At 47.9% G+C, this 16,957-nt stretch overlaps 1 protein-coding gene across 4 annotated transcripts in view; it reads left to right on the forward strand.

Annotated features, from left to right (window-relative positions):
• The window catches only part of CAPN1 (calpain 1), a 145,142-nt gene that overhangs the window by 14,735 nt on the left and 113,450 nt on the right, over positions 1–16,957 (forward strand). Inside the window, exon 1 of one of the 4 annotated variants that reach the window (XM_030219873.1) lies at positions 11,913–12,012. The exons of 2 other annotated variants lie outside the window; for them this stretch is intronic. The gene's annotated coding sequence lies outside the window, so the exon portion shown is untranslated. Of the gene's footprint in view, positions 1–11,912; positions 12,013–16,957 lie in introns of those variants that run through there. One more of the 4 variants, XM_030219877.1, reaches the window with a different exon arrangement.

Genomic DNA, 16,957 nt, shown 5'->3' on the forward strand with positions numbered 1-16,957 from the left:
AGGGAAGGGACATATACACGTTATATGGTTTTAGCATGTTATCTTATTGCTTGTATGTTGGGTAAATAGAGCAAGTTGAGTTGTTTACCATTGATGTTGTCAATAAATATATTTAAATAAAAAAAAAATACTTTTTATTGTGCTTTATCAATAAATCCAATCTCCCAATCCCACAACAGGTAACCCCAGAACTCCTTGCATACTAGCCAAACAAATGCTCACAGTCACTCACAACTACCATATTCATACATTCAAGCCCACCAGTAATAGAGATCACAATGATGTTTACAAATTATATTCAAATTTCAACATATATCTTGTTATGGTAACTTTAAATCCATATAGAGCCAAACACGACTCTAACCTGTGTTTCAAAAACACTTAGTAATCCATGTCCTCTGTATAACGCCAATCACAGTACTTTACATGTAATGAATAGTGCAATGAGATGCTGGATAAAGAAGACGTTACACTCCTCTTGCCACTAAACTGGTTGCTTTTTAGCAGAGCCACAACGTCGGACCAGAGCTAGGCTACTGGAGGAACCGGTAAAAGTTCAAACATCAATTTCTTCTTATATCATCCTGGTCCTCAGTGCAAGACTGCATTTCGTCAAATTCGTTAAAATTTAATGCCAAGAAGTGTAGCTCGACTCAGGAGAGAGACCTTGGGGTGTTGGTGTCTGAGGATCTAAAGGTGAAGAAACAATGCGACAAGGCGACAGCGTGGCCAGAAGGATGCTAGGTTGTATAGAGAGGGGCTTAACCAGCAGATGAAAGGAGGTGTTGATGCCCCTCTACAAGTCGTTGGTGAGTCCCCACCTGAAGTATTGTGTTCAGTTTTGGAGGCCGTATCTTGCTAAAGATGTAAAAAGACTGGAAGTGGTGCAAAGAAATGGCATGGGATTTGCGTTGCAAACCGTACGAGGAGAGACTTGCTGACCTGAACATGTATACCTTAGAGGAAAGGAGAAACAGGGGTGACATGATACAGATGTTCAAATATTTGAAAAGTATTAATCCGCAAATGAAACTTTTTTGGAGACGGGAAGGTGGTAGAACTAGAGGACATGAATTGAGCTTGAAGGGGGGCAGACTCAGGACTAATGTCAGGAAGTATTTTTTCACGGAGAGGGTGGTGGATATGTGGAATGCCCTCCCGCGGGAGGTGGTGGAGATGAAAACGGTAATGGAATTCAAACATGCTTGGGAAGGAATCCTGTTTAGAAGGAATGGTTCCTCGGAATCTTAGCGGAGATTGGGTGGTGACGCCGGTAATTGGGAAACAAAAGGGGAGCTGGGCAGACTTCTACGGTGTATGCCCTGATCGTGACTAAATAGATAGGGATGGGCTGGAATGTAAATTTTAAGAGGCTTCGACGTTAGCTTCACAACTTAGTACAAGAACAGTGCTGGGCAGACTTCTACGGTCTGTGCCCTGAGAAAGGCAAGGACAAATCAAACTCGGGTATACAAATAAACTCATTTACATGGTATGTGATACTTTATGTTGTTGGGCAGACTGGATGGACTTTACAGGTCTTTATCTGCTGTCATTTACTATGTTATGAATGCTGGGCACCATTGCAGAGCCTGTGATTGACAGAATCCTAGGGGCAGTGTGGCATTGCAGAGCCTGTGATTGACAGAATCCTAGGGGCAGTGTGGCATTGCAGAGCCTGTGATTGGCAGGGAATCCTAAGAACAGTGGCATCATAGAGCATGTGATTGTCAGGGAATCCTGTTGCACTGTGTGGCATCACATAGCTTGCAACTGGCAGAGAATCCCAGGAACAATGTGCTATTGCATAAGTTGTGATTGTTAGGGAATCCTGGGCCCTGTGTGGTATCACAGAGCTTGTGATTGGCAGGAAATCCTGGGCACTGTGTGGTATCACAGAGCCTGTAACTGGGAGAAAATCCTAGGGGACAGTGTGGCATCACAGAGCCTGTGATTGACAGGGAATATTAGGGACAGTGTGGCATCACAGATCTTGTTATTGGCAGGGAATCCTGGGCAACGTGAGGTATCACAGAGTCTGTAACTAGCAGGGAATCCTAGGGACAGTGTGACATTGCAGAGCCTGTAACTGGGAAAGAATCCTAGGGGACAGTGTGTCATCACGGAGCCTGTGATTGACAGGGAATCTTAGGGACAGTGTGGCATCACAGAGCCTGTGAATGGCAGGGAATCTTAGGGACAATGTGATATCACAGAGCATGTGATTGGCAGGGAATCCTAGGGACAGTGGCATCACAGAGCTTGTGATTGGCAGGAAACCTGGGCACTGTGTGGTATCACAGAGCTTGTTATTGGCAGGGAATCCTGGGCACCTTGTGGTATCACAGAGTCTGTAACTAGCAGGGAATCCTAGGGACAGTGTGACAACACAGAGCCTGTGATTAACAGGGAATCTTATGGACAGTGTGGTATCATAGAGCGTGTGATTGGCAGGGAATTCTGGTGCACTATGTGGCATCGCAGAGCTTGCAACTGGCAGAGAATTGCAGGAACAGGGTGGCATTGCTGAGCCTGTGATTGGCAGAGAATCCTGGGCACTATGTGGTATCACAGAGCCTATAACCATCTGGGAATCCTAGGGACAGTGTGGCATCACAGAGCCTGTAGCTGGGAGAGAATCCTAGGGGACAGTGTGGCATCACAGAGCCTGTGATTGACAGGAAATCTTAGGGACAGTGTGGCATCACAGAGCCTGTGATTGACAGGGAATCTTAGGGACAGTGTGTCATCACAGAGAGTGTGATTGGCAGGGAATCTTGGGCACCGTGTGGTATCACAGAGTCTGTAACTAGCAGGGAATCCTAGGTATAGTGTGACATCACAGAGCCTGTAACTGGGAGAGAATCCTAGGGACAGTGTGGCATCGCAGAGCCTGTAACTGGGAGAGAATCCTAGGGGACAGTGTGGCATCACAGAGCCTATGATTGGCAGGGAATCCTAGGGACAGTATGACATCACAGAGCTTGTGATTGGCAGGGAATCCTGGGCACTGTGTGGTATCACAGAGTCTGTAACTAGCAGGGAATCCAAGGGACAGTGTAACATCGCAGAGCCTGTAACTGGGAGAGAATCCTAGGGGACAGTGTGGCATCACAGAGCCTGTGATTGACAGGGAATCTTAGGGACAGTGTGGCATCACAGAGCTTGTTATTGGCAGGGAATCCTGGGCAACGTGAGGTATCACAGAGTCTGTAACTAGCAGGGAATCCTAGGGACAGTGTGACATCGCAGAGCCTGTAACTGGGAGAGAATCCTAGGGACAGTGTGGCATCACAGAGCCTGTGATTGACAGGAAATCTTAGGGACAGTGTGGCATCACAGAGCCTGTGAATGGCAGGGAATCTTAGGGACAATGTGATATCACAGAGCATGTGATTGGCAGGGAATCCTAGGGACAGTGGCATCACAGAGCTTGTGATTGGCAGGAAACCTGGGCACTGTGTGGTATCACAGAGCTTGTTATTGGCAGGGAATCCTGGGCACCTTGTGGTATCACAGAGTCTGTAACTAGCAGGGAATCCTAGGGACAGTGTGACAACACAGAGCCTGTGATTAACAGGGAATCTTATGGACAGTGTGGTATCATAGAGCGTGTGATTGGCAGGGAATTCTGGTGCACTATGTGGCATCGCAGAGCTTGCAACTGGCAGAGAATTGCAGGAACAGGGTGGCATTGCTGAGCCTGTGATTGGCAGGGAATCCTGGGCACTATGTGGTATCACAGAGCCTATAACCATCTGGGAATCCTAGGGACAGTGTGGCATCACAGAGCCTGTAGCTGGGAGAGAATCCTAGGGGACAGTGTGGCATCACAGAGCCTGTGATTGACAGGAAATCTTAGGGACAGTGTGGCATCACAGAGCCTGTGATTGACAGGGAATCTTAGGGACAGTGTGTCATCACAGAGAGTGTGATTGGCAGGGAATCTTTGGCACCGTGTGGTATCACAGAGTCTGTAACTAGCAGGGAATCCTAGGTATAGTGTGACATCACAGAGCCTGTAACTGAGAGAGAATCCTAGGGACAGTGTGGCATCGCAGAGCCTGTAACTGGGAGAGAATCCTAGGGGACAGTGTGGCATCACAGAGCCTATGATTGGCAGGGAATCCTAGGGACAGTATGACATCACAGAGCTTGTGATTGGCAGGGAATCCTGGGCACTGTGTGGTATCACAGAGTCTGTAACTAGCAGGGAATCCAAGGGACAGTGTAACATCGCAGAGCCTGTAACTGGGAGAGAATCCTAGGGGACAGTGTGGCATCACAGAGCCTGTGATTGACAGGGAATCTTAGGGACAGTGTGGCATCACAGAGCTTGTTATTGGCAAGGAATCCTGGGCAACGTGAGGTATCACAGAGTCTGTAACTAGCAGGGAATCCTAGGGACAGTGTGACATCGCAGAGCCTGTAACTGGGAGAGAATCCTAGGGACAGTGTGGCAGCGCAGAGCCTGTAACTGGGAGAGAATCCTAGAGGACAGTGTGGCATCACAGAGCCTGTGATCTGACAGGGAATCTTAGGGACAGTATGCCATCACAGAGTCTGTAACTAGCAGGGAATCCAAGGGACAGTGTAACATCGCAGAGCCTGTAACTGGGAGAGATTCCTAGGGGACAGTGTGGCATCACAGAGCCTGTGATTGGCAGGGAATCCTGGGCACCGTGTGGTATCACAGAGTCTGTAACTAGCAGGGAATCCTAGGGATAGTGTGACATCGCAGAGCCTGTAACTGGGAGAGAATCCTAGGGACAGTGTGGCAGCGCAGAGCCTGTAACTGGGAGAGAATCCTAGAGGACAGTGTGGCATCACAGAGCCTGTGATCTGACAGGGAATCTTAGGGACAGTATGCCATCACAGAGTCTGTAACTAGCAGGGAATCCAAGGGACAGTGTAACATCGCAGAGCCTGTAACTGGGAGAGATTCCTAGGGGACAGTGTGGCATCACAGAGCCTGTGATTGGCAGGGAATCCTAGGGATAGTGTGGCATCACAGAGCCTGTGATTGACAGGGAATCCTAGGGACAGTGTGGCATCACAGAGCCTGTGATCTGACAGGGAATCTTAGGGACAGTATGCCATCACAGAGTCTGTAACTAGCAGGGAATCCAAGGGACAGTGTAACATCGCAGAGCCTGTAACTGGGAGAGATTCCTAGGGGACAGTGTGTCATCACGGAGCCTGTGATTGACAGGGAATATTAGGGACAGTGTGGCATCACAGAACCTGTGAATGGCAGGGAATCTTAGGGACAGTGTGGTATCACAGAGTCTGTAACTAGCAGGGAATCCTAGGGACAGTGTGACAACACAGAGCCTGTGATTAACAGGGAATCTTAGGGACAGTGTGGTATCATAGAGCGTGCGATTGGCAGGGAATTCTGGTGCACTGTGTGGCATCACAGAGCTTGCATCTGGCAGAGAATTGCAGGAACAAGGTGGCGTTGCTGAGCCAGTGATTGGCAGGGAATCCTAGGGACAGTGTGGCATCACAGAGCCTGTGATTGACAGGAAATCAGGGACAGTGTGGCATCACAGAGCCTGTGATAGGGAATCTTAGGGACAGTGTGTCATCACAGAGCCTGTGATTGGCAGGGAATCTTAGGGACAGTGTGACATCGCCGAGCTTGTAACTTGGAGAGAGTGCTAGGGACAGTGTGGCATCTCACAGAGCCTGTAACTGGGAGAGAATCCTAGGGGACAGTGTGGCATCCAGGGGCGTAGCCAGACACCCAACTTTGAGTGGGCCTGGACCCAAGATGGGTGGGCAGAAGAACCCCTCCCTGTCCCACAGGTGATTTGGCCTCCCCTTGTCTCACCTGCATGCCATCTGCTATTTACAAGGTATGCAGGAGGGACAGTTGTTGGGAGTTTTCAGCTGGTGGGGCTTGGGAATCCCTGCCAGCCACACCATAGGTGTGCTGCTACTGGGTGGGCCTCAGCCCATAGTGGGTGGGCCTGGGCCCACCCAGGCCCACCTTTGGCTACACCACTGGTGGCATCACAGAGCCTGTAACTAGGAGAGACTCCTAGGGATAGTGTGGCATCGCAGAGCCTGTAACTGGGAGAGAATCCTAGGGGACAGTGTGGCATCACAGAGCCTGCGATTGACAGGGAATCTTAGGGACAGTGTGGCATCACAGAGCCTGTGATTGACAGGGAATCCTAGGGTCAGTATGGCATCACAGAGCTTGTGATTGGCAGGGAATCCTGGGCATCGTGTGGTATCACAGAGTCTGTAACTAGCAGGGAATCCTAGGGATAGTGTGACATCACAGAGCCTGTAACTGAGAGAGAATCCTAAGGACAGTGTGGCATTGCAGAGCCTGTAACTGGGAGGGAATCCTAGGGGACAGTGTGGCATCACAGAGCCTGTGATCTGACAGGGAATCTTAGGGACAGTATGCCATCACAGAGTCTGTAACTAGCAGGGAATCCAAGGGACAGTGTAACATCGCAGAGCCTGTAACTGGGAGAGATTCCTAGGGGACAGTGTGGCATCACAGAGCCTGTGATTGGCAGGGAATCCTAAGGACAGTATGGCATCACAGAGTCTGTAACTAGCAGGGAATCCAAGGGACAGTGTGATATCACAGAGCATGTGATTGACAGGGAATCTTAGGGATAGTGTGGCATCACAGAGCCTGTGATTGACAGGGAATATTAGGGACAGTGTGGCATCACAGAGCTTGTTATTGGCAGGGAATCCTGGGCAATGTGAGGTATCACAGTGTCTGTAACTAGCAGGGAATCCTAGGGACAGTGTGACATTGCAGAGCCTGTAACTGGGAAAGAATCCTAGGGGACAGTGTGTCATCACGGAGCCTGTGATTAACAGGGAATCTTAGGGACAGTGTGGCATCACAGAGCCTGTGAATGGCAGGGAATCTTAGGGACAGTGGCATCACAGAGCTTGCAACTGGCAGAGAATTGCAGGAACACGGTGGCATTGCTGAGCCTGTGATTGGCAGGGAATCCTGGGCACTGTGGTATCACAGAGCCTATAACCATCTGGGAATCCTAGGGACAGTGTGGCATCACAGAGTCTGTGATTGACAGGAAATCTTAGGGACAGTGTGGCATCACAGAGCCTGTGATTGACAGGAAATCTTAGGGACAGTGTGTTATCACAGAGCCTGTGATTGGCAGGGAATCCTAAGGACAGTGTGACATCGCAGAGCTTGTAACTTGGAGAGAGTCCTAGGGACAGTGTGGCATCTCACAGAGCCTGCGATTGACAGGGAATCTTAGGGACAGTGTGGTATCACAGAGTCTGTAACTAGCAGCGAATCCTAGGGATAGTGTGACATCGCAGAGCCTGTAACTGGGAGAGAATCCTGGGGGACAGTGTGTCATCACGGAGCCTCTGATTGACAGGGAATCTTAGGGACAGTGTGGCATCACAGAGCCTATGATTGGCAGGGAATCCTAGGGACAGTATGGCATCACAGAGCTTGTGATTGGCAGGGAATCCTGGGAACCATGTGGTATCACAGAGTCTGTAACTAGCAGGGAATCCTAGGGATAGTGTGACATCACAGAGCCTGTAACTGGGAGAGAATCCTAAGGACAGTGTGGCATTGCAGAGCCTGTAACTGGGAGGGAATCCTAGGGGACAGTGTGGCATCACAGAGCCTGTGATCTGACAGGGAATCTTAGGGACAGTATGCCATCACAGAGTCTGTAACTAGCAGGGAATCCAAGGGACAGTGTAACATCGCAGAGCCTGTAACTGGGAGAGATTCCTAGGGGACAGTGTGGCATCACAGAGCCTGTGATTGGCAGGGAATCCTAAGGACAGTATGGCATCACAGAGTCTGTAACTAGCAGGGAATCCAAGGGACAGTGTGATATCACAGAGCATGTGATTGACAGGGAATCTTAGGGATAGTGTGGCATCACAGAGCCTGTGAATGGCAGGGAATCTTAGGGACAGTGGCATCACAGAGCTTGCAACTGGCAGAGAATTGCAGGAACACGGTGGCATTGCTGAGCCTGTGATTGGCAGGGAATCTTGGGCACTGTGGTATCACAGAGCCTATAACCATCTGGGAATCCTAGGGACAGTGTGGCATCACAGAGTCTGTGATTGACAGGAAATCTTAGGGACAGTGTGGCATCACAGAGCCTGTGATTGACAGGAAATCTTAGGGACAGTGTGTTATCACAGAGCCTGTGATTGGCAGGGAATCCTAGGGACAGTGTGACATCGCAGAGCTTGTAACTTGGAGAGAGTCCTAGGGACAGTGTGACATCGCAGAGCCTGTAACTGGGAGAGAATCCTGGGGGACAGTGTGTCATCACGGAGCCTCTGATTGACAGGGAATCTTAGGGACAGTGTGGCATCACAGAGCCTATGATTGGCAGGGAATCCTAGGGACAGTATGGCATCACAGAGCTTGTGATTGGCAGGGAATCCTGGGAACCATGTGGTATCACAGAGTCTGTAACTAGCAGGGAATCCTAGGGATAGTGTGACATCGCAGAGCCTGTAACTGGGAGAGATTCCTAGGGGACAGTGTGGCATCACAGAGCCTGTGATTGGCAGGGAATCCTAAGGACAGTATGGCATCACAGAGTCTGTAACTAGCAGGGAATCCAAGGGACAGTGTGATATCACAGAGCATGTGATTGACAGGGAATCTTAGGGATAGTGTGGCATCACAGAGCCTGTGATTGACAGGGAATATTAGGGACAGTGTGGCATCACAGAGCTTGTTATTGGCAGGGAATCCTGGGCAATGTGAGGTATCACAGTGTCTGTAACTAGCAGGGAATCCTAGGGACAGTGTGACATTGCAGAGCCTGTAACTGGGAAAGAATCCTAGGGGACAGTGTGTCATCACGGAGCCTGTGATTAACAGGGAATCTTAGGGACAGTGTGGCATCACAGAGCCTGTGAATGGCAGGGAATCTTAGGGACAGTGGCATCACAGAGCTTGCAACTGGCAGAGAATTGCAGGAACACGGTGGCATTGCTGAGCCTGTGATTGGCAGGGAATCCTGGGCACTGTGGTATCACAGAGCCTATAACCATCTGGGAATCCTAGGGACAGTGTGGCATCACAGAGTCTGTAATTGACAGGAAATCTTAGGGACAGTGTGGCATCACAGAGCCTGTGATTGACAGGAAATCTTAGGGACAGTGTGTTATCACAGAGCCTGTGATTGGCAGGGAATCCTAAGGACAGTGTGACATCGCAGAGCTTGTAACTTGGAGAGAGTCCTAGGGACAGTGTGGCATCTCACAGAGCCTGCGATTGACAGGGAATCTTAGGGACAGTGTGGTATCACAGAGTCTGTAACTAGCAGCGAATCCTAGGGATAGTGTGACATCGCAGAGCCTGTAACTGGGAGAGAATCCTGGGGGACAGTGTGTCATCACGGAGCCTCTGATTGACAGGGAATCTTAGGGACAGTGTGGCATCACAGAGCCTATGATTGGCAGGGAATCCTAGGGACAGTATGGCATCACAGAGCTTGTGATTGGCAGGGAATCCTGGGAACCATGTGGTATCACAGAGTCTGTAACTAGCAGGGAATCCTAGGGATAGTGTGACATCACAGAGCCTGTAACTGGGAGAGAATCCTAAGGACAGTGTGGCATTGCAGAGCCTGTAACTGGGAGGGAATCCTAGGGGACAGTGTGGCATCACAGAGCCTGTGATCTGACAGGGAATCTTAGGGACAGTATGCCATCACAGAGTCTGTAACTAGCAGGGAATCCAAGGGACAGTGTAACATCGCAGAGCCTGTAACTGGGAGAGATTCCTAGGGGACAGTGTGGCATCACAGAGCCTGTGATTGGCAGGGAATCCTAAGGACAATATGGCATCACAGAGTCTGTAACTAGCAGGGAATCCAAGGGACAGTGTGATATCACAGAGCATGTGATTGACAGGGAATCTTAGGGATAGTGTGGCATCACAGAGCCTGTGAATGGCAGGGAATCTTAGGGACAGTGGCATCACAGAGCTTGCAACTGGCAGAGAATTGCAGGAACACGGTGGCATTGCTGAGCCTGTGATTGGCAGGGAATCTTGGGCACTGTGGTATCACAGAGCCTATAACCATCTGGGAATCCTAGGGACAGTGTGGCATCACAGAGTCTGTGATTGACAGGAAATCTTAGGGACAGTGTGGCATCACAGAGCCTGTGATTGACAGGAAATCTTAGGGACAGTGTGTTATCACAGAGCCTGTGATTGGCAGGGAATCCTAGGGACAGTGTGACATCGCAGAGCTTGTAACTTGGAGAGAGTCCTAGGGACAGTGTGACATCGCAGAGCCTGTAACTGGGAGAGAATCCTGGGGGACAGTGTGTCATCACGGAGCCTCTGATTGACAGGGAATCTTAGGGACAGTGTGGCATCACAGAGCCTATGATTGGCAGGGAATCCTAGGGACAGTATGGCATCACAGAGCTTGTGATTGGCAGGGAATCCTGGGAACCATGTGGTATCACAGAGTCTGTAACTAGCAGGGAATCCTAGGGATAGTGTGACATCGCAGAGCCTGTAACTGGGAGAGAATCCTAGGGATAGTGTGACATCGCAGAGCCTGTAACTGGGAGAGAATCCTAGGGGACAGTGTGGCATTTCAGAGCCTGTGATCTGACAGGGAATCTTAGGGACAGTGTGTCATCACAGAGCCTGTGATTGGCAGGGAATCCTAGGAACAGTATGACATCACAGAGCTTGTGATTGGCAGGGAATCCTGGGCACTGTGTGGTATCACAGAGTCTGTAACTAGCATGGAATCCAAGGGACAGTGTAATATCGCAGAGCCTGTAAGTGGGAGAGAATCCTAGGGGACAGTGTGGCATCACAGAGCCTGTGATTGATAGGGAATCTTAGGGACATTGTGGCATCACAGAGCCTATGATTGGCAGGGAATCCTAGGGACAGTATGGCATCACAGAGCTTGTGATTGGCAGGGAATCCTGGGAACCGTGTGGTATCACAGAGTCTGTAACTAGCAGGGAATCCTAGGGATAGTGTGACATCGCAGAGCCTGTAACTGGGAGAGAATCCTAGGGACAGTGTGGCGTTGCAGAGCCTGTAACTGGGAGAGAATCCTAGGGGACAGTGTGGCATCACACAGCCTGTGATCTGACAGGGAATCTTAGGGACAGTATGGCATCACAGAGTCTTTAACTAGCAGGGAATCCAAGGGACAGTGTAACATGGCAGAGCCTGTAACTGGGAGAGATTCCTAGGGGACAGTGTGGCATCACAGAGCCTGTGATTGGCAGGAAATCCTAGGGACAGTATGGCATCACAGAGTCTGTAACTAGCAGGGAATCCAAGGGACAGTGTAACATCGCAGAGCTTGTAACTGGGAGAGATTCCTAGGGATAGTATGGCATCATAGAGCTTATGATTGGCAGGGAATCCTGGGCACTTTGATATCACAGAGTCTGCAATTGGCAGAGAATCCCAGGAACAGTGTGGCATCACAGAGCCTAAAATTGGTAGGGGATCCATGAGACAGTGTGGCATCACAGAGCTTGCAGCTGGCAGAGAATCTTGGGCACAGTGTGGCATCACATATGTCAGACTAAAACTGACAAAAAGTAAATTATTATACCATCTAGTCCTGATTTAAAAAAAAAAAAAGCATAAATTAGTGAAGGAAAATTCAACCTGAAAAGGGGAAGATTATACAGCAGCAAAACCCTACCCTCTGAGCACTTGTATGTGCAGTTAACATTAAATAGAAATCTCTGGCTGAGTCATGAAGACATTGGATGCTTGGGGTTGGAGGCATCTGCTTTCTTCCCCCACCATATCAGCCCTGCGTGTGCTTTTCATAACTGAGGCGTGCCCATGTACAGTGACAGAGAGGCAGGAGGTTGGCCCCTCGCCCAGAAAGGCGGATTCCACCCCTGAGTCCTTCCTGGTTACAGACGAGATCCTTTGACAGCATTTTTGGGCAGAGTCTGACGTCCTACCACAGAAAATCAGCTTTTCTTGGAGTGCAAAATCACTGTGAGGTAGGATTTAAGTTTATTTTCCTATTCTGTCCAGGTTGCTTTGGACAGTTAGCTAGATGGTTCAAGAAAAGGCATAGAGGAGGGGGAAGTTAAGGGTGGAAAAAGGAGTAAGCTAATTCCACCCATATGTCATGACTTGAACCCTGTTTTTTTAGAACATGTCAATCCCGCTGTCTGTTTGCATTTCTTTCCTGCTTATCCCACATACTCTTAGGATAACTTTGTTTTCACACTTTCTAACTTTCTGCAGAAGATTAGCAGAGGGACTTGTTTGGGGTGGGGGAGGGGGATTTCTCGTGTTTTGATGTGCCATATTTGGTTGGAGAGAAGAGAGAGAGAGAGAGAGAGAGAGAGAGAGAGAGAGAGAGTGTATGTAGGCTTTTCTGTCTTTGCTGTGGAAAAGGTGTAATAGGCTGAGTGAAAATGTATTGATAGAGGGGGTGGAGATGAAGAAGGGGAATTAGGCGAGCAGGAAGGTCAGATTACAGGGGTCTTACTACTCTCTTCATCTGCCCTCAATCATCTCCATTCTGTGAAGGGAGAGATAAGCCCAGGGAAGGGAGAGTAGGAGGGTGGGATAGAGATGGATTGGCATTGCACACGGAAGTAAGATAGGGAAGAGATTCACTAGAAAGGGGATGGATAGATGGATAATGAGTCAATTTCTCTGCTGCTGTTCATCTGGCCCTGTGTGAGCAAAGGAAAACCGGGGGGGGGGGGGGGGGGGGGGGGGGGGGGGAATGTGTATGGAGCTGAGTCACAAAACAGTGTTTAGTACATAGTGACACTTGGGAAGCAGACCAAGGCCTGGGCAGAGATTCCAGCTCCCTTGGGGCAGACGAAGGGAGTGGTCGTAGTTGGCTCTAAAACTAAGAAAACGAATATACTCCATGGGAGGGTTGGAAGAGCTGTAGACCTAATTGAAAGCCTTATTTATGTAAACAGGCAGTATATGTTAATATTACATAAAGGCATGGAGTGCAAATCCTCAGTGACAGATATCCATAGCTCTATCACCGGAGGGTTTAGTAGAGAGGCACAAGGAGAGTGACCTCTTACCTTTAAGGACTGGAGGGCTCAGGGCATGGGGCAGGGATACAGAACCTGTCACCTCTAGGAGCGAAAGACTTTGGGGATAGTGTTGTATTGCTGAGATATATATTTCATCAGCTTATACTATTTGCATTGACCCTATGTGTTCCTTTTTATTCTTCTCTGTAAAAATGCCACCACACCCATTCTCCTCCTATAGAAAATACCAGTACGCTGAATTTCCCTTTCTGTTGCTGTTTGTTATGGTGGTATGCATGGTGATGGTGGTAGTTTTGCTCCGTTCAGTTTGGTTTGATACAAGGTCCAGGTTCCAGCATCAATCTTCCATCTGACAATGCTGTGGTTTTGCCATGACCCCTGTATCCCAACCTGAAAAACCGGTCTGTTTTGGGGATAGCTAATAAGTCCTGCCCCACTGTATATGCTTGCATCCCAAGCTGTACACATACCACTCCCCTTGATTAAAGGGACAACGCAGGATAGATAATCTCAGACTCTGTATTTCTTTGCTTTGTTGCATACTTTTGGGGTCTTTTTTTTGCATTTTCTTTCTACTTTGTCAAAACAGATTCTCCCTAATTCTGTAGTCTTGGAAGCACAATTTTACACTTAGGATCAGATTCTATATATGGCGCCTAAAAAAAATCAGTGCTGAAAAAACGCACTTAGCACTATTCTGTAACCTCACCTTAATTAGGCATGGTTTGTAGAATATGCGCAGTGCCTGTTCCCATGGCTAAAATTTAGGTGCAAACATTTACGCCAACTAAAACCTTCTTGGTAGTGTTTGTTGCATGGCTTTCAAGTGTTAGATGTCGATCGATGGTGACTCCAAGGATTTTTAGGGTGTTCGAGACTGGAAGAGACAGGTTTGGTGTATTTATAGTGGTGAATTTGTTTGTGTTGTATTGTGAGGTAAGTATGAGGCATTGGGTTTTTTCTGGGTTAAGTTTCAGCTGGAAAGCGTCCACCCATGAATGCATGATGTGGAGACCTTGGTTGATTTCATTGGAAATTTCCTTTAGGTCTTGTTTAAATGGGATGTAGATTGTTACATCATCTGCGTATATGTATGGGTTGAGGTTTTGGTTTGATAGTAGTTTGGCCAATGGTGTCATCATTAAGTTGAATAGAGTCAGCGAGAGGGGGGATCCTTGTGGAACTCCACATTCAGGTGTCCATGTGGCTGATGTAGTCCAGTTGGATACTACTTGATATGATCGTGTGGTTAGGGACCCCTTGAACCAATTGAGAACGTTGCCCCCAATTTCGAAGTATTCAAGGATATTCAGTAGTATTCCATGATCAACCATGTCGAAAGCACTGGACATGTCAAATTGTAGAAGTAGTATATTCTTACCGGTTGCGATCATTTGTTTGAATTTGGTCATGAGAGTTACTAGTACTGTTTCCGTGCTGTGATTGGACCTGAATCCTGATTGGGAGTCGTGGAGTATAGAGAATTTATTTAAGTAGTTGGTGAGTTGTTTGGTCACCATACTTTCCGTTAGTTTGGTTATTAGAGGAATTGATGCTACTGGACGGTAGTTCGTTAAATCGCTAGCGTTTTTCTTTGCGTCTTTGGGTATGGGGGTAAGTAGAATATTTCCTTTCTCCTTTGGGAAGAGTCCATTTTGTAGCATATAGTTCAAGTGTTTTGTGAGGTCTGTTATAAATTGTTGAGGGGCATATTTAATGAGGTTACTAGGACATATGTCTAATTTGCAGTGGGATTTAGCGAATCTTTTTGAGCGTTTGGGAATGGTGTTATCTGTTAGTGTCTCAAAGTTGGTCCAAGTCCTGTCCGCTGGGTATTCACCAGGTCTGGGTCAAGGCAGTCAAGAAGATTAACGTAGTCGGTGGTGCTGGTCGGTATCATAAGTCGTAGTTTTATGATTTTCTCATTGAAGTATTTCGCAAGATTTCTGCTTTTGGTACTTCTGTGTTGTTGGAAGAGACCGGTGTAGTATCTAGCAGGGCCGCCGGGGCCGGGCCCGGGACAAGACAACCCCTGGGCTGCCCCCCCTCCACCCGCTACTGGGCCCGGAACTAACCTTAAGCCTCCTTCTTCACTTGGCGCAAGCAGCAGCAGGGCAGACCTCTCCTCCTTCCTTCCGTGCCCCGCCCTCACAGACGTTACGTCAGGTGAGGGCGGGACACGGAAGGAAGGAGTGGCCTGCCCTGCTGCTGCTTGCGCCAAGTGAAAGAAGGAGACAAGGTTAGTTCCGGAGCGAGGCGGGCGGGCCCACTGCAGCGGCGGCGCCGGGCCCACCCGGAGGCCCGGGGACTTTTGTCCCCCCTGTCCCCCCCCTCTCGGCAGCCCTGGTATCTAGTAGTTTGTTCACGAGTTGGAAGAGTTTATGTGTGTCCTTGTAGTCCTAGTCCAATTTTGGTTTTGTAATATGATCTTTTAGTTTGTCTTTTTGTGTATTTGTATTTTCTTTGTAGTTGTTTCCATGAGTTAAGTGTGGAGGAGTCTTTCTTTTTGTTCCATGCTTGTTCTAGCCTTCTAACTTTTGTTTTGAGTTTTTTCAGATCATCGTTGAACCATGGTATTGAGTTCTTTCTGTGTGAGGTTCTGGTTTGAATTGGAGCGATGTTATCTAATATTTCACTGCATCTATTGTCCCATTCTAGGAGGAATTGGTTTGTGTCTGTCTTTATAGTCCATCCATTGTGGTAGATCTGTTGCCAGAATATTACTGGATCTATTTTTCCTCTCGTGATATAGGTTTTTCGTTCTTGTTTGTTGGTGAATCTTTCATTCGCCATTGGAGGAAGAGGTTTGCTTATAGTGGTCGGACCATGGTGTGGGTGTCCACTTTGTGTCTGTTAGTGCCAGGTTTAGATTGGGATCGAATTTATATGTGACAATGTCTAGTGTGTGTCCTTTAATATGGGTTGGCTGCGTATTTGTTCTATGAAGATCCCATAGTTGTAAGAAGTCTTCGCATTCTTGGGTGTTTGTAGAGCTAAGATCTTCAAGGTGAAGGTTGATGTCCCCTACTATAAGAAGGTTTGAGGTAGAGACACATGTGTTCGAAATGAAGTCCATAAAGTGTGCTTGGGAGTCTTGCCAATTGCCTGGAGGTCTGTAGAGTAGGATTGCATTAAGGTGTTCCTGCAAGTTTGGATGGTTGATTCTAACCGAAAAAATTTCAAGTTGTGGCAGAATAGATTCGGCTGTGGTTGTGATGATGAACTGGATTTGTAGATTATGGCTATTCCTCCTCCCCTTTTTCCATTTCTTGTCCAGTTGGGTGATTTGTAACCTGGTGGGCATAGAGCTAAGATTATGGGGTCTTTAAGGTCGTGAATCCAGGTTTTTAGTAATGAATAAGAGATAGAGATTGTCTGCTGTTATTCAGTCTGTTATAGTTACTGTTTTATTGACTATTGATCTGGCGGTTTACATATCCCAGTTGGATTAGTTGGTAGGATTCAGTTTGGGATGCAGATGTATTAATCTTTATTAGTTGTCTGTTATCTTGGTGTTTAGTTCTGCTGTGTCCTTTCTTCTGCTTTCTGTTGGTTATTCCATGTGTGTTGTTTTTCCTTTTACTTGGGTTATTGTTCTTGTGGTCTGGGTGAGCTTAATTGGGTTGTCTGTAGGGTGTGTGTGCTGTGGGTAGTTTGTTATCTATGTGAGGAGTTGACCATGCATAGTAGATTAAGGGAGGAAATAAATAATTGAAAGCAATTTGTTGATATTCATGTGGCTTTCGTTGACGTTGTTGGAGGTGTAAGGTGGTATTAGTAAATGAAATTACATATAAACATCAGTTACTATATGAACATCAGGTGCTATATAAAATCTCATATAAACATCAGGTACTAACAACATCAGGTGCTAACACCATCAGGCAGTAATATAGTGTAAGTGGGCGTTCAC

The sequence above is a fragment of the Microcaecilia unicolor genome, chromosome 11, assembly GCF_901765095.1.
Source record: "Microcaecilia unicolor chromosome 11, aMicUni1.1, whole genome shotgun sequence".
Classification (NCBI taxonomy): domain Eukaryota; kingdom Metazoa; phylum Chordata; class Amphibia; order Gymnophiona; family Siphonopidae; genus Microcaecilia; species Microcaecilia unicolor.